Source organism: Phascolarctos cinereus, unplaced genomic scaffold (assembly GCF_003287225.1).
Source record: "Phascolarctos cinereus isolate Bilbo 61053 unplaced genomic scaffold, phaCin_HiC Scaffold_726;HRSCAF=1367, whole genome shotgun sequence".
Taxonomy (NCBI): Eukaryota; Metazoa; Chordata; class Mammalia; order Diprotodontia; family Phascolarctidae; genus Phascolarctos; species Phascolarctos cinereus.
Genome location: NW_027556098.1, coordinates 10,885,106 through 10,910,236, shown reverse-complemented (window position 1 = coordinate 10,910,236; position 25,131 = coordinate 10,885,106). Strand labels below are relative to the sequence as shown.

The 25,131-nt window shown below is 36.9% G+C and overlaps 1 protein-coding gene across 2 annotated transcripts in view; it reads right to left on the bottom strand.

Annotated features, from left to right (window-relative positions):
- Nucleotides 1-25,131, bottom strand: part of MID1 (midline 1) — a 436,773-nt gene that overhangs the window by 262,032 nt on the left and 149,610 nt on the right. The window contains exon 1 of one of the 2 annotated variants that reach the window (XM_021006248.2): nt 11,337-11,358. The exons of the other annotated variant lie outside the window; for it this stretch is intronic. The gene's annotated coding sequence lies outside the window, so the exon portion shown is untranslated. Of the gene's footprint in view, nt 1-11,336; nt 11,359-25,131 lie in introns of those variants that run through there. 2 annotated transcript variants of the gene reach the window in all.

The window sequence follows — 25,131 nt, the reverse complement described above, 5'->3', positions numbered from 1 at the left end:
TTTTATGTAAAGTAGGTGTCAAGTTTGCATTTCAGCTTCTCTTTTCACTAAGTCTTACAGTCCAAGAGGCACTTGGGGAATTTTTGATACTCACATACCAGATTAATAAGGAGACAGCTAGGTAGTTCAGTGGATAGAGCTCTTGTCCTAGAATCATGAAAACCTAAGTTCGAATCCAGACTTAGATACCAAGTAGCTGGGTGACCCTGGGCAAGTCACTTAACCTCTGTTTACCTTAATCCATTGGAGAAAGACATGGCAAACCACTATAGCATCTTTGTCAAGAAAAACCCATGGACTATATTGGCACACTATGGTCTCTGGGCTCAGGAAGAGTCAGACACAACTGAACAACAACAGATTAATAAACTGCAGCCTTCACCTGTAATGTAGTATAGACTTCTACTCCCTCTTTCACTCAGATGCATTAAGTTCATATGGTGAAAATTCTTGTATGGGAAACACATCACTGATAAAAAAAAATATTTTTTTTACATATTTGATATCGAGACACACCTGTCACAATTAGATATTATTTACTACTTACTTCTAAAGTTTAGTGGTGACCCAGCCTTTGATGAACAGAAGATGGCATCAGAAACTCTTGAGCTATAATTCTTGTTCTTCCCCTTACTGTGGTATTTTGGAGAAGATAATGTAGAGTAAAAGCATTTCACAATGTTTGGCAAAATATTTTTCAAATATATTTCATGCTTGTAAGCAGAATCAAGGCTATGCCAATGTCACCTGTAAACTCCATGACGACAGGCAACAATGCCTTGTCTATCTTCTGCATCACTTCCAGGGTCCAGCAGAGAGCTCAGGACACAATGAGTGCTTATTAAAGGTTTGTTAAATTAAATGCAAATCCACCAAGAACAATTTAACTAGCAAAGTAGGTTGCAAATCTAATATTTTTGGAATGTATACTTTGATGCCAAAAGACTGAAAATTGCAAAATTATAGAGGTTTAGCCTTTTAATTGCTAATATCTAAAGCTTATATTTCCTTAGTCAAAACAGAGATGATTGTCTTTGTAAAGGGATACACAAACACACACAAATAGATATAGAGATACACACCCACACACACACATATATCAGAGTATATAGAATATACTATATATAGTATATAATATATAGTATACAAGCTAGAACATATAATATACTATTATATATGTATGTATATACATACACACACCATAGTATATACTATATAGTACATATACAGTATATAATTATATTATCATATAGTAACTTAATGTAAGATAATATATTAAATATATATATGTAGTATGTCTAGTATTATATATATATATATATACATTTGTGTATATATATATGTATATATGTGTAGTATTATATGATGTATCTGGTACAGTATATGTGATATCCTATTAGTATATATACTGTGCTTTATATACATACTATGCTATATATACATATATAGTAATGGGATATGTGTATATACATAAATATATACATTTGTGTATAATGTGCATGCACATACATACATACACACATAGCTGTATCTATATCCTCATAAACCTAAATTACCTGAATCTAATTGCCCTGATCTTGTGTTTAGCTTTGGCTACAGAAATGTAACCAGACTCTCTCTTTTGCTGTAGGTGCTGTTATAAATGAATAAACATCTTCAAGCAAATGAAGAGCAGACGGGGGAAGAGGGATTGAGCTTGCTCATTTTAGACCCTGAGGGTAGAACTAGAAAGTTGCAAAGAGACAAATTAGGCTTGACTCAGAAACAACTTCCTAACAATTAGAGCTATCCCAAAGTGGACTCACCAGTGACTCTCAGCACAGAGTAGATGTCCCAAGTATCTGGTGTGCTGCAGAAGGGGTTCCCTTTCAGACAGGGGCTGGACTAGAAGCCTCTGAGCTCATAGGAGGTTCATAAGTTTGGAGTTTAGGGATCACCTAATTCAGGGGTGGGGGAACCTGTGGCCCCATGGTTCTCCACCCAGACCTAGTCCAACACTCTCATTTTTACAGATGGGAAAACCAAGGCCCAGAAAAACCACACAGGAAGTAAGTGACAGAGTCAGGATCCTAACCCAGTTTCTTATTCCAGATCCAGCCCTCTTTTCACTGTACCATCCTAAAGGGTTATGCAGAATCTGTGATTCTGCTGGTGCGGTATGTGCCTGGTGTTCCTTCTACTGGGGAGGCTGAGCCTGGTGATTTGCTTTAGTTTGGAAGTTCTAAGCTGGAGGAGGGATCAAGCTGGTGTGATATCCACAATAAGTTTGGTACTAACATGGTGGAGCTGAGGGCCAGTGGAATGCCAAGGGACAAACCAGCCCAGATTAGAAAAAAAAAATGGAGCAAATTAAAACTTCCAAGCTAATCAATATTGGGGTCTGCCCAATGGCTGCTGGACTGTCTGCTTTGGTAAGATAGGGAGTCCTAGACCTGAACAGCAAAAAAAAATCTGTGATTCTTCAAGTCTTTCTTCATGGTTCATTTTCTTGATTAGATGGCACGGTGGATGGAGTGCTGGGTATAGAGTCAGGAAGACTCATTGCCCTGAGTTCAAATCTGGCCTCAGACATTTACTAGCTGCATTACCCTGGGTGAGTCACTTAAGACTGGTTGCCTCAGTTTCCTCCTCTGTAAAATAAGCGGGAGAAGGAAATGGCAAACCAGTATCTTTGCCAAGAAAACTCTAAATTGGATCACAAAGAGTTATGCATGACTCAAAAACAACAACAACAAAATTAATTTAAATGAGCTTCATGTGAAGTGGTAGTAAGTTAGTTAATTCTGGAACCAGAATTTGGGTCTGAGTGGCAACTTTGTTACTTATTGATTGCCAGATGAATCTAGTAAGTAACTTCTCCACTCTGGACCTCAATTTACTCCATCTACAAAATGAGAGAATTGGGCTAGATTGGGCTAATATTAAACTCAAATAAAAATGTGAGCTGCTAAAGCATGCAAAAGGATCTATGCACTTATTTTTAAAATGTTTTATTGAATTTTTTTTATTTTGTTAAATATTTTCCAATTACATTTTAATCCAGTTCTAACCACATGTGGGCTACATGTTTAGCACATGGGCTAGACGACTAATTAGGTCCCTTCCAGATACAAGTCCTATGATGCTTTGATCCCAGTGGTCCTAAAGAATGCTCTTTTGTTAGAAAGGTGTAACTGTCTGCCAAACTGCTAAAACTGTTAGATGTCATCATTGTGTTTAATATTTTGTTTAAAATTTAAACAAATTTTGTTCCTTCATTATAAGTGGAGCTCACTTGGTAAGGAGAAGTATATCCTGAAATGGCAGTGATTAAAAATGAAAGATAATGATAATACAATTTTTCCCAAAAAATTAAGAAAAGAGCTTCAAACAAACCATCTTCTATACCTTCATAGTGCTGAAGCTGTGAGCCCTGTGATTCAGTTTCCTAAACTGTACAATTAGACCACATGGCCTCTGAGGTCTGTCATAGCTATAGATCTAAAATCCTATGAAAAATAGCATACCTTGAACTGGGCAATTTATCCTTGGTAAATATTTTATTACTTAATAGTTATAATTTTTCTTGAAGGCCAGTGGCACACATTTTATAATTTCATTTTATTACTAGCATAAGTTCTAATTAATATCACATATGAATTCAGCAACATAAAAACAATCTCCATCAACTCATTAGAAGACATATAAATAACTAAGGGGTCAAGCATACACACACACACATACATATATGTGTGTTTGTATATGTATACATATACACACATGCAGATATATATGCATTTACATATAAATGTACACATATGCATATGTGTACATACAAATATACATATAAATTTTCTTCTTGGGGTGAATTTTCTGAAGTCAATAGATGGCATTTGAGAGCCATTACTTGGCATCCTAAACTTACTTACAAATAAACCTTCCTAATCAAGAAGAAGTAATTCTCTATGATAATGGAGAGCAGTGGCAGAGATAACTCAAACAATTTATTTTAGGTTTCATAAAGTGGTTTTGTTGTTAAGTTGTTTTTTAGTCACCTCTGACTCTCTGTGACCCCATTTGGGCTTTTCTTGGCAGAGATACTGGAGTAGTTTATCATTTCCTTCTTCAACTCATTTTTACAGATGAGGAAACTGAGGCAAACAGGGTTAAGTGACTTGCCCAGGGTTACACAGCTAAGTAAATGCCTGAGGCATGATTTGAAATCCGGAAGATGAATCTTCCTGACTCCAGGCCCAGCACTCTATCCACTGCACTACCTAGCTGCCCTGAGGTTGTCATACTCATTTAAATATGGATATCACTTTGTGCTGAATTCTCAATTCAAACAGACTTCTGAGTTCTAACTATTGAGCCATTCACCCTTCTGCCCAGCTAGTCGTCAGATCTCCATTCTACTCTAATAATAGAATCTTTCCATATTTCCTATGGCTATACTTCTCATCAGTAAAATATCTAAATTCTCTATATATTCAGGGGACACTGGGCAAAAGAAGGTAGGGAAAAGGATAAAGTAAAGTGAAGACAAAAGGAGAAGAAAGAGCCAGTCCTTTAAGTTTGTAGGTTTTTATGAAGCAAGGACGTTTGGCAGTAAAAACTAAGCTGATACAAAAATTGGCTTCAGAAGGGCTGTTGGGAAATACTAGACTGCCCAACTTCTTCAGGCCACGAAAAAGACTTTTTTTCTAATTTCCTCTTGCACTTATAATAGTTTAGCACTTTATCTAGTTTTGTGTTTGCAAATCTCATCTTTTAAACTGGAATGGGAGGAGAATCTGTGCCTGTTTCTTTTTCTTCTGTATCCCCTACAGTGTGTGATGTTATGAATGGTGCATTGTAATTGTTTAATGTACCCATTTTGACTTGACTGTACCAACTAACCCAGATCAAACTCTTTGAATCACCCTTTGAGATGTAGTATGATATCCCACTAATAATAAAAGATCTACCCACAAGTAATCTAGGGTTAATAATAGTATAAATATGCCAGACTAACACTTCTGAATACTCTTTTGGAAGTCCACAGACCCGAGATGTACCTCCAAACTCTGTCTCTAACTATTTCTGTGACCTCCGCCCAGTTAGCTCTCTTCTCTGCTCTTCAGTTTCTTCATCTGTCAAATGAAGGTTGGACTAGATGATCTCCTAGATCCTTTCATCTCTATGATTCAATGATAAAGCTATACCTCAGAGACAGATGTTCTAGCATTTAAGATGTGACAGTCTGCCAAGACTTATCAAACTGGGTGACTGTTTCTCACTTCTAGCGAATCACAGTCACACATGATGCTTCCAGAAGGATTGCTAAACATGACAGTTTTGGGTAAGAAACTGAAGACTTTAGGGGCATGGGTGATATTTCCATCACTGCTGGCTAGCAAAGGCAAATGCTTCAAAAAGCAGGTTTCAGAAATTAATAGCAGGTGCTTGTAAGAAATTTAGCCCTTGGGAATACACTTCCCTTCTTTGTTTGAAGAGCTGAGGAACTGTGAGTGTGAAATGTTGTATATCACTCAATTAATGAATCAACAAATATTCATTAAGCACCTACTATGAACCAAATGCTGTGGTAGGTGCTGGGGATACAAGAAAAAAGGATAAACACCCATACTTGCAACAAGCTTACATTCTAATAAGGGAGACAAGTACATATAAAAATATAGCACAATTATAAAGCTAATAAATATATATATATTTAACAACTGTTAAATAGCTTAAAATAGTTTGAAAGGGAGGGAACAAGAAGTTGGGGGTGGGGAGTGGTTGGAGATCAGGAAAGACTTCATGCATAAGATGGTCCCCAAACTGCATCTTAAAGGAAAACAGGGAGATGGGGCTATGGTGGGAGTGCATTCTCAAGCATGGAGATATGAGATGGAGTGTAATGAGTGATGAATAAAGAGAAGGCCAATTTGTCTGGGTCAGAGACTGTGGGGAAAGGGGAATAAAGTCCAGTGAATCTAAAAAGGTAGGTTAGGGCTAGCTTAAGATTTCTAAATTTTATATTTTATTCTGGAGCCATTGCAAAACCACTGGAGTTGGTTAAATAGTGTAGTCACATGGTCAGATTTACACTGAAGGAAAATTACTTTGATAGCAACATAGAATAAAGAAAAGTTGTGAGAGATTTGAGGCAGGGGGGCCAAAAAGGAGTTTTTACCACAATACAGAAAAGAAATAATGAAGGTTTGAAATAAGGTGGTAGCCCTGTGAATGGAGAGAAGGGGAGAAGGGTGAGAGATGTTGGACTTGGATGATTTTGCTGACCTTCATTTTTTTTTCCTCCCCTTTTGTTCTGCTGCAAGGTATGGATAACTGGGCCAGGAAAAGGGGAAGGACTAACTAATAAAGAACTAAGGTGATACAAAGACAAAAATAGCAATAACATTTTACAATAAATTATTTATATCAAGGATAGTGTATGAGAATGGGTTTAGGATTTTAGACTACAGCTTAATATACACAAATGACAGATTCCTGGTCGGGAATGACGTGGACCTAACAAAGACAAGTAAGAAAGTATTTACCCAGAGTCTTGAAAACGTTAGTCAAAGGGGGTCAAAACTGAAACGTAGAAAGAAGGGACAAAACTGCCTATACATACATATATGTGTACATGTATGTATGTATGTATATAATCTCCAATAAGCAGTATAACACAGGGGAGATAAAATGTACAAAAAATAGCAAGAGGGATTCCCACAAATTCAATGGAGGCAAAAATCCAAGAAAATGGCTATCAATAAAACCAATGTCTACATAGAAATGGACAAAACAAAATTAATTAGAGATCCTAATTGAAGGAGAGAAATTTGACCTAGACTTAGTGGGATAAGGCCCAAGACTAGAATATGGCTCAGAAAGAATACATGTTATTTAAAAGAAATAGGGTAGGCAAAAAGGAGTGGTGATGTAACAATGTATAATAAGAAGGTAGACTCATGGGAGAAAACTCAGGAATTACAGTATGGAGGCATGAATGAAGATTAATGAAGACAGAGAAAACCAATATTATCATCAGAGCATACTATAGACTTCTTTGACAGAAAGAAGAAATAGATGTGGAATTTAGCAGACATGGCAAGCCTGATAGAGTTTTGACTTAGTGATGAGGGGACTTCAGTTATCAATACATCTTCTATAGTTATCTACCAAAAGCAGAGCAGCTTAGAATTTTTTGATTTGCTATAATGATTATTTCATCCATTAAAAGATGCAGGAAGGAACAAGGCAGAAATCAATCTTAAATCTGATGGTCACTGATAATGAGGAACTTGTCTTAGAAATGATGGGAATCATGAAGGTAAATGACTAATCCATCTTAGAATTATTTTCCACGAATATGACGCTCTACCTCTTGACTTCAGGCTACTTACTGACTGTCACCCATGCCTGAGTTGCTCTCCAGCTCTGCCTCTTGACTTCCTTGGAATCCTTCAAGCACTAGCTAAATCTCACCTTCTACAGGAAGCCTTTCCCATTCCTTAATTCTAGGGCCTTACTTTTGCTTATGGTCTCCAATTTATCCTTTATATAGCTTGTTTGTACATAGCTGTTTGCCTGTTGTTTCCCCCCAAGTAGATTGTGAGCTCCTTGAGAGCAGGTACTCTCTTTTGCTATTCTTTGTAATAGCAGGGAGGATGAGAAACTCTCAAACTTAAAATTCTGAAAACACCAGGAAAAGCAGTTCTGATAATAAAGTAAAGAAGGCAAAAGAGATGGATGAGTCTATATAGGGAAAAAAAATCAAATCAAAAAGATTCAAAAGCAACATACAAAAGATGTAAGCAAGGAGAGGTAACAAGATGAAGGTAATGACATAGCATGGTCCTGTAAGAATAGTATCAGGAGGGCTGAAGCTCATAATGAGTTGAGGCTGATGAGGGAATGCTAAATATTATAAGGAGGAGGAGATTTTTGGCTATATTGAGGAAAAGAGAAGAATTAAAGAAGAGATATGGCTACTATTCATGGTGGGTGAAATGATAACTGATGATTAATCAAGTGAAGGAAGAATTGCTCAACTCTTTCCTTTCTATTTTCTTTGCCAAGCAAAATGATCTGTAGGCTAGAAAAGACAAAATAAAAATGGCTAATTGGGAGTTATACATCCTGGCATATGTGCAGTTTGGGGGTATCTGCACAATGTGGCACAAGCCAGCAGGAACTACCCTGCAAAAAACACATAGTTATATTTATTCTACACATATTAGGCATACTAAAAAATGCCAAGTCCATTGTAAGATCATGGGAGGCATCTAGTCATGTTACAGATAAGAATGTGAGACTTCCGGAGATCAGATGACTTGCCCAAGGTGGCTTAGCTAGTGTCAGAGGTGAGACTTGAACCAAGGATTCTTGACTCAAAGTTCATTGCTCCAGCCACTATTTCCTGTGCCTCTCATATCTATAAGTTGAAGTTTATTCAAGAAATATATGTATTCCACTAAAGCCCTACTATAATACTTTATTGTAGCCTGAAGATGACCTTAGGTTCTCAAAGGGCAAAAGAAAGTGGCCCAAGGTGTAGCAAATCCTACCAAGTAGGAAGAGCTCTAAAAACCGTAAGTCTGTTATCTGAGGACCAGCTTTAGTAAGTTTGGAGTAGCCTATCACCAGTATGTAGGCTACCAGGTAATGAATTTTTGACAATAGCAACTCGTGAAGACTGTGTCAGCAGAGGTAGTATCCGTACTTATGGACATATGGAATACTGATATTATTCATTCTTTCAATAGACACTTATTAAGAACCTATGTGCCAAGCACTGTGTCAGGTTCTGGAGATACACAGAAAAATAAAAGACAGTCTGGCCTGGAGGAGCTCACAATCTAACAGGGAAAGAAAATACACACACACACACACACACACACACACACACACACACACAGAAGTTAAAAAGGACATGAGGGTGGGGGTGGGGAAAAGGAGTATGATGAAGGTCTGAAAACAAGTGGGAAATGATGAGATGGCTGCTCTGGACCCTTTTTGTAAATGGAAGATCTGGGAGGAGCTCTTCAATGTTCACCATCCACCCAGTCCAATCAGAGAAAGGGGTCCCAGGGCCAGGAAGTCTTGAGAAGGTGTCAGTTTCAGAGTTGATGTAATTTTGCAAAAAGATGAGTTACTGGAGACAATGATAAAGTCCAGGAGATCAGCAGGGATGTTAAGGATCAATATACTATACTTAGCTACATATAAAGATAATATGAAGAAAGCAATGTGAGAACACTCATTTTCTGGGGAAATTATGATATAAAACTAGAAGGTACCTTAGAGATTTTCTAATTCAGGGGTTGACAAACTATGGCCTAGAAGCCAAATTGTGTATGGCCTGTGGCTAAGAATAATTTTTTTTTACATTTTAAAATCATTTTATTAAAATATTATTATACTTAAAATATAAAAAAACCCAACAATTTTTAGCTTGCAGGCCCTACAAAAACCTGACTGATCTCTGCTCTAGTCCAGCCCTGATATTGTACAGATGAGGAAACTGAGGCCCAGAAGGTGAAATGAATTACCAAGGTCACATAGCTTTTAATTGGCAAGTCCAGGAAGTGAACCCACATCTCTAGTTATAATTATGAATCCTGTGCTATTTATACTAGATCATTTCAAAAAGTAATATGTAACAATAATTTCCATGAATCATCAAAAAAAGTTGAATATTTCTCTACTTTGTTGTCAGTCAACATTTCTTAAGGTCTTATTATGTATCATTCATTATGCCTATAGATGATAAACACAAAGCATATTAACATATTCTGTACTACTGTTTTTACTAGATTAATTCACAAGTAATCAAGATTTTGAATTGTTTCATGCCACACAAAGTAAGTAAAACATTAATAGATTTGGAACACAATGAGATTACCAATTAAATCAGTTAAAGGATAATAAGAAGACAATAATGTATTAAAACTTTTATCTATACTTCAGGAAAATTAGCATTTTTTTCTATTGACTGAAAACTAATTTGGAATTTAGTGCTGTGATTGAGCTACAATTCCAATGAGATTTCTTTAGCTAGATGCAATGGGTGACAGACAGCTTTGCCCCAATTTTAATTTCCTCATTTAACAATATGAAAAATAGTACTGATCTTCCTATAAAATAGTGATGATAAATACTTTTATATCTTTGTATATAACCAGAAAAAATATTTTAAAGGTCTTTATTTTCAAGACTCAGTTCCAATAAAGTATATCGTATGGAGACAAACAATCTTTCTCATGTAAGTAAGAAGCCCCATGGTATAGTGAGACATTCCAAGCAAGATCTGAAAATAACCCATGTGTCTTCCTTCACAGTATACAGATAAATCAATAAACAACTGTTAACCCCCCCCCAGTGGGGAGTCTAGAATTAACTGTCAGTTTCTAGCAAACAAACAAATACTAAAGGCAAAGGACAAAAACTTTCAACCATTTGGTCAAATTAGCAGTTTGGAGGTGGATAGGAGTCAGAGCTGGCTACAAGTTAAAACTGAATTGATTTATTTACTGGTTCCTAGAATATTTAAAGGGAAAACAGCACACTGCCTTAAGAAGAGGTAGATGCCTTTCCCAGTTACCTAGCATTATAAAATTCATACAAGAAACATCATTTAAGTACATTTGCATTTAAAAAATAACTTGCTAAAGAGGGTGAAGAAAAACCTATAAAAATGTTGATGTCCCTGGAATGAGTTCATTAGATTTAACTAGAAAACCCCACAGGATCAATTCTAATATTAGTAAATAGAACACCATGGAAATGAATGTCTTTTGTCATTTTGTCATCAGAGCAGATGGACACATATATCCAGTAGGGGTGCTAACAATTTTAGTACTTGAATTTTGTTAGTTTAAAAAATGTAAACCACTGTCCTTAAGCTTTGGTCAGTGTACAATTTTGCTTTTATGAGTAGCACAAACATAAAGAAAAGATAAATCCAGAGACAAAACTTTGAAGGAATATAAAACAATACTCCCTAAAAGCTGCTTCCCCTCCCCCCAAAAAAGGTTACCAAGTAGTCATTTTATTCTCCACTAGGACAAGATAAGCTCCTGTCAATCATTTATCTCCTCCCCTCCCCCATAGCCCACCAAACCAAGTCATGAGATTTTCTGCAATTTAATTGTGGGATGGTTTGCCCCAAGCTGAGTTCATGTATTTCTAACTATCCATGCTAAAGTTTTCCATGATACAGTGAAAGGAAATAAAAGATTGTAGACAAATACCAAAGTTGCTCTTCTAGAAATAACAGGACTTTAGGGAGGAAAAGGTTAGACAATCATTTTCCAAATAAGGTTAAATCCACTTTCTTGAAAACATCTAAGGAAACACACACGTACCTGTACTTTCTGATTCTAGGGCAGCCTCCTCATTTCTTCCCTCCAATTATTACCGACAGGCGGTGTCAGATACAAAACCTGGAATTCTTTACAGCTAGATCAGATTTCAGTTTCTCAACCAGTTCCATCAAGCTCTTTCATTTATTTCCTACTTTCTTAGAATTACCTATTGGCTGGCTAGCAATGGTTTTTAGCTGAAGCAGAGCTAGTTATAAAGCAGGTGAAAAGTGTGATGATAAAGACAAATTCTCAAAGGAAATTTACCCTGGAAATTTTCCAAGGAAGCAAGAATTATACTCCGTCTCCAAGCCCTCAGTGTCCCCTTCCCCCAAAACAATCTTAAAGGAACAAAATGTTGGACTGAACACTTTAAAGAATGCAATTATCTTTAAGCTAAATACAAGTTTGCATAGATCTAGCTTGTGTGTGTGTGTGTGTGTGTGTGTGTGTGTGTGTGCGCGCGCGCGCGCGCGTGTGTTTTATTTAAATCCAGAAGTGAGGTTTAAATTAACTTTGAGAAAAGCAAAGCACAAAGTTTTGTTGTTTTTTTCTTTCTCCGGAAAGCAGCCCTTTCTACTGTAAACAGAGCTTCTCTCACAAACTAAGCAGCTTCACAAAGGAGGGACAAAGCAGGGTGTCGCCAGAATCATTAAGCAACTTCCCTTCCTCCAGACACAATCATTCCAACAAAGCAATTACAGTAGCATCATAGAGCCGTTAGAACAGGAAAAAAAAAATAACCTTACCAGCTTCTCCTACAGTATGTAGATGAAAAGAAAACAAAACCCCCCCAGCTGCTTTATCACACGCAACTGGGTCTGTTAGAATGAATTGACTGAGGAAAGTATGAAAGGCTGAAGGCTTTTGTGCCTCTGTTTAGTTTCTCCTCAGCAATCTCTCCCTTGATTTTTTTTCCTCACAAAGCCACTCTCCTATTCCCTAATCCTCTCGCAAGAAAAAACGGCACACACCAATGGACTTCAGCAGAAATGCTTCTCCTGGGAGGTGGGGTGGGGAAGGGGGATGGGGATGGGAGTGGAGAGAGGGAGAGGTTCGGCTGGCACTGGATCACTGCAGTATGCTAATCCCTCAGAGAGAGCATCCAAACAAACTCTTCGGTACGATTCAGGCCACTGGAACCTTGAGCACAAAGCCCTGTATAATTAGTGCCTTCTCGTAAGGAATTGCGAAGTAGATATACTCATTTTCTTCTGGCTACTAATTTCTGAAGATAAACACAACAGTAGAAAAAAAACCCTAAAACTTCTGAGCAGTTTCTTCCTGTGTAATTTACAGAATTGGGTCATTTAAAAATGAGCCAGAAGCTGATAAATATTATCTAACACTTTTTCAACGAGCTGCTATTTCATAGACATCTGCTTGTGTTTTACTTTGTCTAAGACCTAAAAATAAATTATAAAAAAAATGCCAGGAAAAGCAAACCAAGCAAACTCTCCCTCCCCCAACCCCCCCACATTCACCCTTAGAAAAGATGTAGCAAGGAACCTGAAAATCACTGCCTCCATTAATCATTCAATTATTTCAGAAGATAATGTAAAGGAAATTAATTTATAAAGTTTTTGTGAAGGTAGAAACTTTGAAAATTAAAACATCCGTTCATCATGGTAAAGGACCAAAATTTGCATTTCTGGAAAAAAAAAACCTGTACCTTCTAATTCCAAACATATTCAACAAATTTAATTTCATGGGTTCTTTTTATCTACATTGATGATGTAATTAGCCTGAAACTTATAACTGATTTCTCCCTAGTGTTTAAGAAGACTTACCTTTTCTACTATTTCATTTAAAAAGAAAGCAGTGAATAAATCAAAGAGGACAAAAGCAGATGGCCCAGTTCTACATTTGGAAAGATAGCTATTAGCCTTGTAGTAATTATTTGAAAGAAGGCTTTTCTATGTTTGTTCCTCTCTTCAGCTGCATGCCATTTGGGCCTTTTCAACAGAATGAATCGACATCAAACCACCAGCTTTACACACTTAAGAATACCAAACTCAAGGCATGTCACTTCATTCCTCAGTGACCCCGCACAGAAATCTGAGGTGACGGTTTGATGGACGAGCACCCCAAGAGACAATGCAAATTGTGACATCACAGGTCTGTCTGTGTCCACTTCCCCCCACCTCATCTAATTATTGCTTTTCCTGGGCCAAAAGAAAACAACCTTTGATGGGCTATCCAGCTTTCTCCCATAGTTTAAATTAACTGAGTGTATAAGAGTTAAAGCTACAGTTTACATTTACTATCTTCAATTTTTTTTCTTTTTTTTCTTTGCTGAGGGGTTGTGGAAGCAGAAGACGGGGTTACGCTCAATGAAGAAATGACAGAAAAAATCAATATTCTAGAGGTTTTTTAATCGCACCAAAATAGCAATGTTAACTAAGACACTTGCTTTTTGCTGGGTTTTTTTCCCACCGTAGTCATTGATTGCCTGAACTGTACAGTACATTTTTCTTTTATATAATTTTATACAATTTAAGAATTTACAATGAAACCATCTATAAATTGTTATAAAGACTTTAAAAGTATCTTGATAATCCTGTTTAGTTATAATTTAGTTGCTCTATGTAGACTTGAAGCAGATTCATCAAATATCACCATTTTCTTCATTGTTGCTGTTGTTCAGTCATTTAGTCATGCCTGACTTTAAGACCTTGTGAACCTTACTGTCTATGGGGTTCTCTTGGCAGAGATACCAGAGTGCTTTGCCATTTCCTTCTAGTGAGGAGTAAGGCAAACAGAGGTTAAGTGACTTGTCCAGGGTCACACAGCTAGGAAGTATCTGAAGCTGCATTGGAACTCAGGTCTTCCTGACTCCAGGCAACTAAGTGACACTAGGTTTGAAATCAAAAAGTCTCATCCTCACGAGTTCAAGTCTGGCTTCAGACATTTACTATCGCTGTGTGACCCTGGGCAAGTCACTTAACCCCATTTGCTTCAGTTACCTCCTCTATAAAATGAGCTGGAGAAGGAGATGCCAAACCATTCCAGTATCTCTGCCAAGAAATCCCCCCAATGGGATCACGAAGAGTCAAACATGACTAAAGTGACTCAGTGACAACAACTTCCTGACTCCAGGTCCAGTGCTCTATCCACTGAGCCACCTAGCTACATCATTAGGAAACATTTCAATACCTCATTCTTTAGTGGTCCTTTAGTTACCTTGAACAATTCACTTTACTCCAGGCCTCACTGGGTACATACCCCTATAAAAAGAAAAATTATTATCTTATTTATTCGTAACAGAGAAGCAATTTGGAAGGAGAGCCGATTTGGGAGCCTGAATGACCTGAGTTCAAGTTCTGCTTCTGACACACAGGAACTAAGTGGTCCTGGATGAATCACAACCTTTTGCTGTTCTAGGCCATTCTCTAAGATTTCAGTTCCAGAAAAGATGCTCCCCTGCATTGGTAGAGGGATGTATTCCTTCAGGAATTCTCTATGCTGATACAATCATAGGTCCAGCTTGGATCTCTATTCGACCAGACTGTTGCCCCTATCATTACTACACATTGAAGCCTACATGTGACTTTTATATTTAGCTTTATCAAGTCAAGTCAAATTCACAAGCATTTATTTAGCATTTTACTAAGTTCCAGGCACTGTGTTAAATCCTGGGTAAAAAGAAAGGCAAAAAGAGTCCCTCCCTTTAAGAAGCTCTCATTCTAATGAGTGAGACAGTAAAGAACTAGGTATGTACAATATATGTGTGTATTTTTTTTAAATAAACCTGCCTGAACAAAAGGAGCCTGATAATAATAAATGGTTACGCAGATGAAAGGTAATCTCAAAGGGGAAGGAACTAGCAGCTGGTGGGTGGGATTGGGGGTATAGGGTGGTGGAAGAGAAGAAACCAGAAAAGGCCTCCTGTGGGATGTGAGGTGCCTGGAAGAAAATCAAGGCAGGAGGGAAGGCTCAAGCATGTTGGACAGTCAGTACAAAGGCAGAAACCAAAAATGGAGGATCATGTTTGAATAACACCAAACAGGCCAGTTCATAGGAAACATCATATTAACGAAAACAGCAAGAAATGAATGAGAAAAAAAAAACCACTATGGAAACAGTGAGACAAACAACCGGGTATATAATATACCCATTAGGTGATTTGCCACATGAAAAGAGCCTACTAGCATTCAAAACCTTTCGTTCAGCTAGAGAGGGATTGACTTCAACCGGAGGTAAACAGTCAGTGGCTTTGGCACTGATTGATGTCAGTCTGTTGAGGACACTATGGAAGTGTTCTGCCCATCTCTCTAGGATCATGTCCTTATCACTAATCAGTTTGGCTCCATCAGCACTGAGTATCTGAGATGCCCATTAGGGCATACTGGGAACTGAGTGGAGAAAATGGTCAAATGCAACTGAACATAGCCATGAACCTAGAACCTGATACCTCTTAGCATTGTTTTGCTAAGGTCACTTTGTATCTTATTCCTCTTGATCCTGCTTCCTTAACTCCACCAATTCATCTGAATCTTCCCTAGTTTCTCTAAATCCTTCATCTTCGTTGTTCCTTGCTGCATAATGATATCCCATTGCACTCATATGTTATTTATAGTTAGAAATATCAGCATTTTTCATATTTGCATTGATTCCAATTTCCTTTTACATCCGTCTGTGCTATTAAAAAGATACCTAAATTAGTTGTCCGGAGTTTTAAAACATATGTTGAGTTTAAGCGGTCCTAATTCAGTTCTGTTTCTAAAACGCTGCACTCATATTAAACGCGCAGGATGCGTTGCCACTGATTATTGGAAGGGTCTACTAAAACTTTTCCTTTTAATTTAGAAAACTCTAAAGGTTATTTGGACTATTTCCCAGCAAGGTATTTTTTTAAGCTGTTAATGGTTGAGAAGATCTCAAGGCTGAGCTGAGGCATCTGTGAGTTTTAAATGACAGGTATGTTAAATAGATAGTCTTGCTCTTAACGTTTACATTGCCAAACAAGTCTGTATGTAAGGAAAGGGAACTATCTCTTTGAGGGGAAAAATGTGAGGAAACTAAGTGGTATAGTGGAGAGAGGTCTGGACTTGGAATCAGGAAGATCTGAGTTCAAATCCTGCCTCATGACTCTAAGCAACTCACTTAAAATTTCTCAGCCACAGTCTTTAGCTGTACATTGATGATAATAATAGCACCTACCTCACATAATTGCTGTGAGAAGCAATTGAAATTAGGTATGTAAAGCATTTTGCTAATCTTAAAGGACAATTTAAATGTTAACTATTATTATTATTATTTTCTGAAAGTTTATTATAGGTGGATCAGACATATACACAAAATCAAACTTCTATGGACTCAGCTGACCAATCAAGTATCTATTAAATGCCAGCTAGGTGGTGTAGTGGACAGAGCACCAGGCCTAGAGTGAGGAAGACTCATCTTTCTGAGTTCAAATCTGGCCTCAAACACTAACTAGCTGTGTGACCCTGGGCAAGTCACTTAACCCTGTTAGTCTCAGTTTGTCATTCAGTTGTATATCACTTTTCATGACCCCATTTGGGTTTTTTTCAGCAGAGATACTGGAGTGATTTGGCATTTTCTTCTCCAGCTCATTTTGCTGGTAAGGAACTGAGCCAAACACGGGTAAGTGATTTGCCCCGGGTGACACAGCTAGTAAACATCCAAGGTCAGATGTGAACTCAATAGGATGTCTTCCTGATTCCAAGCCCAACACTCTATTCAATGAGTCACCTAGCTGAGCTTGCCTCGGTTTCCTCATCTGTAAAAAAGATGGAGAAGGAAATGGCAAACACTCGAGTATCTTTGCCAAGAAAACCCTAAACAGTGTCACGAAGAGTCTGACACAACTGAACAACAACATATGTTAAGCACAGTGTTAGGCACTGGGGATACAAAGACACAAAAGAAACTCCCTGGCCTCAAGGAACTATGTTCTATCAGGGGAAGACAACATGTATACATATAAGTATATACATAATACATTTAAAACACATAGATAAAAGATTGGTGGAAGATGAACATTTGGGGAGATCAGGAAAGGCTAATTCTCTGATGATTTGGTTAAATGAAAAGTTTAAAAAAATATAATAAATCATTTGCTGCGACATTTACTAGCTCTGTGACCATGAGGCAGTCATTTACTTCTTGGAAGTTGTTTGCTTATCTGTAAAACAGGGATCATAATACTTATATTAACTACTTCACGAGTTTATTGTGAAAACACTATGTGGATATGAATTTATCATTTTATCCTATATTCAATTCTTTATTATCACTGTTGTCTGAACCTTCTGTTTTGTTTTAAAGATTTTTAAAAGTCTCTAGGAAAGCTAAAATGCCAGTGCCTTCACTTATAGCAAGTCCTTCAGGAGCACTGTGCAGCAGAGATGATAGAAGAGATTTGTAGATGCAAAAATAGAAATATAAAAGGAAAGGGCAGCAGAAATGGTATTCATGGCCTTGGTTGTCTATAAATCGACAATCCAAAATATGTGTCAAAAACAAAGAATGAGCATTCTGTGGTGAAGGGTCAATGGGAACGGTTTCAAACTTCTGGTAATTAGCTGAAGACCGATTATATAAACCATTCCAATTAATAAAAAATGCAAAAGGCTAACACTAAAATTATGGAGATCATTTGGGTAATAGTAGAAGGACAACACTGTGTCTACCCTGACTCATAAACTGGTTGAACAGAAAACAGCTTTGAATAAACTTTGGCAAGCTTAGCTATTCAGCTCTGATTATTTCCCCCTTACTTGTTCACAATTAAATACTCTATTATCCTTATCCTATAGCCCTTATCTAAAAGCTTGATTTGCATAGCAGTAGCTCCTTTGGATTAGCAAAAAAGAACAAGAAAAGGTCATTCCCCTAATAATCTTGCATTTTTTAAAGTAGTTGTAAGCATACGCCACTATCACTTTTCTGTCATCAAAAAGAAGCTGTACTTTGAATGTTTCTAACAAACTTAAAAAAAATACATGCTTTTAAAAAAAAAGATCTTTTATATAAAACACACATTTTTTTTTCTTGTAGCTGATTAGAAACTGCCAAGATTCTAAAATATGTTCGGTATCTTTATGCCTTACACAGCCACTTTTAGGATAAGAAAAAAAAATCTTATTTTTTATTTCAATGTTATGTGTTCATTATTAATTAGTTCATCAATAAATACTATGCACTCAAAGATCCAGTATACTTGAAGGCACAGGATTATAAAACCATAGATCCAGAGTAGGAAGGGACCTCAGAGGCTGACTAGAGTGTAGGTGGCATATTGGATTGATAGGCCTGGAATCAGGAAGACTACAGTTAAATTCTAGTCTCAGATATACTAGCTGTGCAACTCTGGTCAAGTCATTTAAATAATAATGGAGTTCAACCCCCATTAGCAACATTTTCTGCCTCAGCTTTCTCATCTGTAAAATGGGGATAATAATAGCCCCTCTCTCCCCAGGTTGTGAAAATCTCATGAGGTAATCTTTGCAAAGACATCTATCACAGAACCTGGCACATCTGTTCTCTCCTCCATCTAGTCCATCCCTTCATTTTACAGATGAGAAAATTGAGGCATAGGGTGCTTAAGTGACTTACTCAAGTCCCTAAACTAGTAAACATCAGAGGAGGGTTTAACCCAGGTCCTCTGACTCAAGCCACTCCTCTTTCCAGTGTACTAAAGTAAGTACAATAGATCATTATGTATCATAATGCTTATCTTCCCACCAATCTGGATTAACACTTGCTAATTTTGACTGAAAGGGTTTTTTTTTTAAGTGAGGCAACTGGGGTTAAGTGACTTGCCCAGAGTCACACAGCTGGTGAATGTCATATGTGTCTGAGGCTGGATTTGAATTCAGGTCCTCCTGACTCCAGAGCCAGTGCTCTATCCACTGCGCCACCTAGCTGCCCCTTGAAAGGGCTTTAAAATGAAAGTGGAGGGAGACAGAGAAAGCTGATTGACTAAACCAGATGCCATACAGAACAGCAGCTCTCACCCAAGAAGAATTACAAATGGAGATGCCCAGTATACCCTACGCACAAGATACAAGGAAATTAAAGAAAGGATGGAATAGTATTGCTGATCTAAGAAATCTATATGGCAATACACAAAGAAGTAGAAAAAAATAAAATAAAATACAAGTTTACTGGAGAGCTCAATTCAAGGGGGTACATGGGATATCATAGGTATCAACGCATGGCATATGAGTCATGAGATGGACCTAGCAATGAAAGTAGGTAGGTCATCCAAATGGAAAAAAGGGATGGAAAGAGTGGTAGAATACTATTCTGTATCAAGAAGTTATATGTATAGAAATCCAGGAATGTGTTTATTGGTGTGTTACAGGTCAGGAATAAGATGTGATTAAAAAAAATAGTAGTTGAACAAGAATGGTTGAAAGTTAATACTCATTTGAATTGATGAAATTATTCATTATTTACATATAACCTGTGTAAGTATATTTTTAGATTATCGTATGTGCTTTGTTAGTTTGGATTAGAGTTTACACAATGAGGTTGCACAATGGACTTACACAATGGTTGAAGGTAGTGGGATGGGCATGATTGCTTACATGCAATTGGTAGATTATTCTTTATTCTAATCATAGCTTGGGGGTTGGCAACCCTTTTGATTTCCATACACAGACAAATCACATAGAAACTGTAGATTTTCTAAGTGGTTTCTCACTCATAACTGCTATTCTACACCCTGGGACGGATTCATTTGTTTCTGAAAATATTTTTAACGTACCACTCAGTAAGTTATAGAATTTTCCCTCTAGACAAGAAAGCAGTCAGACAGACTGAGATTAAAGTTGTATTATGAAGTGGTCATTCACTGGGCAGGCTCTCATGACAAGTTTACATTTTGATGTGGTGAAATTCCATCTCCCACAATTATCAAGAAGAAACATAGAAATTAAATATTCTCATGAATGCATACAACACTGATTTGGTATTTTCCCCCTTGAATTAAAAAATGTAAACTATTTAAAAACGATAGTCTGTCTTACTTTTTCAACAGCAGACAGTTTAATGGGTCACTTACATTTACAGTATATGTTGTGACAAGCATGTGAATGTGTATATATGTATTTACATGGAACTGTAGACCTAGTTTAAAATGGAATTTTCATAGGTTGGGAATGCTGGTGATGGGGATTTAGAAGAGGTACAGGGATACCAAGTTCATAATGCTGGTTCTAGGCCCTCCACTGATGCTTCTGCAACCAACCAAAGCCACCAAAGAAAGAATAGTCTGGCATATTGTAGGTTAGTGCTGGTGGTCACAACTTCAACCCAAATGACCAGATAGGACATACTTTGGAACATGTGTGAGTACAGTAGTTGCTAAACGTAATAGAGAGGAAAAAAAAACCTATTTACCCAATCTTATAATATATTGAGTAAATTGGTTGGTCTCATAAATCTAGGGATATGCTGGTAAACATATGACAACTAGCTCTCTTAAAAAAAAGTACCAGTGACATACTTTAACATTTTATCTCCATTATTGATATTTTCTTCATCACTTTCTTAAGTAGACAGTCAAAACAATCAATGAAGCCTGGATTTATGGCTTTTGCCAAGGTGTAACTGAAGGCTGGTTTAAGTTGGCTCTAGCACAGCCCTGCTTGAAACAAATCCGAAAACATAGAGAAAAGAGGTGACCTTAGCTTAGAAAATCTGAGGATCACATATTCTTACTAGATTGCATTTCTTATGGGATATGCAAAGTAGTGAATTTAGAAAATTGGGTAAAAATATACCTTGCTTAAAGGTGTTTACATAGAGGACTGCACAATCTCTAATAACCAGAATATTGAGTTGTTTTGAAACCAGGATAACATATACAGTTTGTTTCATATGTATAATGACTTATTAAAAGTGTTAATGCTTTAAGCCATTCATTAACTGTGGCCATGTGAGAAGCTCAATATTCACTACCTTTTGTAAACAGTATACTTTATTTTTTACAATGAAGAAAACAAGTTGTAGAACCCTTAGACAGCAATGATTATACAATCTTTGACTTGAGAGTGCCATGTGTATATAAAAGGCCAGTTAGTGGCTAAACTGGAGAGTAGAAAACATTTCTTTAAGCCGTATTTCCCCTTCTTTTCTAGGTGGTCAACTGTCAACTACTGTGTCTTTATGGCTTCAAGAGTGGAGTCCTTTGTTAGGTGAATGGTAGATTGGAATGATCACTGGATTTGGAATCTGAAGGTCCGAGCTCAAATTTGGACTCTACCACTCACAATTTGTACGACCTTAGGCTAGTGACTTAAACCTCTCTGGGTCATATTTTCCTCATCTGTAAAATGAGCAAGTTGTCTTGGATGACCTCTAATGTCTCTTGGTTCTAAAGCTGTGATTCACTGGGAAATACTGTTGAGTCAAATAAAATTTTTGGACTATCCCAGGAATCCAGCCACCATTTATAATGTAGTTTCCAGGGCAAAATATATTCTGAATTCCAAACTACCTTTCCAAATGAACTTTTGGAACAGAGTTGCTTTAAACATTGTGCATGGCTTGTCAATCAATAAGCATTTCTTAATTACTGACAATGTGCCCAGCACCATGCTAGGAAGTAGTGACACATAGACAAAAGTGAAACAGTCCATGACTTCAAGAAGCTTACATCTTAGTCATAATTACCATGATACAAGGAAAAAAACCAAACCCAAACAAAGCCTACTTTTATTTACTATGAAACCTGGTAACTGTTCATGAAAGAACTATTTCCCTGTGCTATAGTGAAGCAAAGGATTTTATTCCTTCTGTGTACATTATTTCAAATCATCCCCTTAATATTTTACCTACTACTATATTGAAAAGTTAGGCTGGGAAGGGGCATATCATCTGGTCAGTTCTTTGAACATGAATTCACTCATTCATGTACTGTTTTTTAAATAGCTCATGTAGAAGATAACCAGAGAAAAGACATGTTCTTGCTCCAGAAATTTAAAATTTAGTTGAGGAGATAAGACTAACACATTTAAAAAACAACAACAACAAAGAGCCATGCATACATACCTATCCACATATCCACATATTATATATTTGTGTATATGTGTATATATAGAGATGCCTATATGTGCTTATATTTGTATTAAAATGATCACTTACACATACATATGTATTTGTACCAAAATTATAGTATTTTTCCTTCATTCCCTCAATAAACCATTCTCCATTTTGCTATCAAAGTGACAATTCTAAAGCATGGGTCTATTCACGACATGCCCTTGTTCAAAAAGCTCCAATGGTTTCCTATCGCCCCAAGGATAAAATATAAACTCCCTTGTTTGGCGATTAAAACCCTCCATGATCTCACTCCACCCTACTCCTATAGATAGACTTATGACATGTTACTCCCCTTCGTACAGTCTCTGTTTCAATTAAATGACCTATGTAATATATAACATATATAGTTATATAAAATATATAACACTGTATTACTCATCTCTGGACCTTTCCACAGGTTGTCCCCTCATTCTCTTCTTGCCTCTGTCTTGTGCAATTCATGGTTCCTCTCTAAGTTCCACTTAAGTATCACTATACATCATCCATGACTCCACCCCAGAAATTATTTTGCATTTACTTCACATATATTTTGCATTTACCTATATGTGTACATGTTGTCTTCATTAATAGACTATCAGATCCTTGAGGGTCTGGACTCTTCCTGTTTTTGTCTTTGTACCCTCAGCATTTAGCACAGCATCTGGTGCGTTATAGGAGATGCATGTATACTTGCTAATTGACTAATTGTTTAGCCTGATTGGAGTAGACTGTACACTGTTAAAATTAGACAATATAGGATCAAATCATGAAAAAAAAAATTTTAAACCTATAAAGAGGAGTTTAAACTTGGAGTAATAAGCAAGTAGGTTCTTAAGTAGGGGGAGAGACATGGAAAACCCCATTATTTAAGGCTCATAGCATTATGCAAGATGGATTGAAGTCAGGAGAGACGCTCAGAGGAATTTTGGTAGCTCAGATAGAGTTTACACTGAAAAAATGGAAATGAGAAAAGGAATGAAGAATTGATGGTTTTTATTGTAGTCTGAGTGTATAGGTAAAAGGAAAGTCAAAAATAACTAAATTCTTAAGCCCAAGTGATGATGATAATAGCAGCACACTTGTTTTCCCTAAAAGCAGGTAAATATACAGATGGCTTTATAAAGGAAATATACAATGTGCCTATGAAAGCTCCCACCTATCTGTGAATAAGAATAAGAAATAGAGCATGGTAGAGTACAGACAGAAGAATTCTGAGTTTGAATTTCACTTTGGTTATTTATTTCCTCTATGACTTTGGGCAAGTAACTTGCCTTTTCTGGGCCTCAGTTTCCTTACCCATTATTAAAAAAAAAGAGTCTTAGCTTAGATAAGCTTTAAGTTGCCTAAGCTCTAATCATGGAGAAGAAAATGGCAAACCATCCAGTATCTTTGCCAAGAAAACCCCAAATGGGGTCACAAAGAGTCGGAGACACGACTGAAATGACTAAACAACAAAAACTCTAATCACATAAGTCTCCCATACAATTGTACTTTGTACCTAACCAAAAGAGGAAACAGAAGGCTGAAAAATAGCTAAATCCTGTGTATCAATAAAATGCTGAAAAACTTTACTGCTTTAGAATGGAATATAGGAAGAATATTAAGCAGAGAGAAAGGATTCATACTACCTCACAGGCAGAAGGAAAAGTAAACATTCATTCCAAAACAGTCTCTGTTGATGCAGGCAAAGGTTACAGCAACAAGGTTGTTTTGCAACAAAGTGTGAATCCCATTAGTGCTAAAGTGTTATCACATCTTTACACACTAGCTGGAGCCAATTTAGGACCTGACTTCAATCTACCTCTTGAGGTTGGTAGCTATGATCTATGGAAACATGCCAAAATGGTGAAGACATTAAAAAAGGAGTCTCCATGCAGAAAACCATGCTTAACATCATAGCTTTGGGGAAGATTTTAGGTTGGCACAAGCTTATTAACTATGGCCAAACATAGTGAACATCAGAGTCCAAAGAAAGGAGTCTGTATCTTTCTCCCTATGCTCTGTTCTCACTATCTCCTCCTTGCTCAGGCTAGATGAATGATACTATTTTGGGGAGCGTTGAGTTGGAGGGAAAGCCCTTTGCAACATTTTGCAAGGGAGCCTCAAATCTAAATATTTTCCCCTTTAAAAATAAATTAAATGTAGCTACAAATAAAAAACACATGGAAATTCTCAATGTCCTAATCTCATGACTGGAGCCCAGGCGATAGACTATCTTTAATCTTGTAGTTAAATAAGACAAAAAAAGAAAATACTTTTCAATTGTTCATCTTAAAGTCGTCCTTAAAGTTATCCTTGTATTTTTCTTTTTATGTATCAGTATCTGCTGGTTCTTTCTCCAATGCCAGATTTGGTCACTAACTAGAATAAAATCAAGTAATAAACTGTCATATATTCTCATAAGCAGAAATCCAAATATATTGACATGTAGTAGGATATGCCTATATTAGCACTATTAATATGGTAACAGTCACGTGGGGTTCCGATTCTGTTAGCTAATAAGATCACCAAAAGCAGAAATGCATTTGCTGTCATTTTTATTAACAGCATAAACCTAGAGGACTTTCAATTGTTAAATTTAGATTTATGGACTAAATGTGTATCCTGAATGTGTATGATGATTGCCCTGTTATGCATTGAACATAAATAGCATTTGTATCCTGAGGTAAAAACAATCTGATTCCCAGCCTCCCAAAGCAACACCAGCTTGCCAAGAATGAGGAAATAAAAAAAAACCCACTGG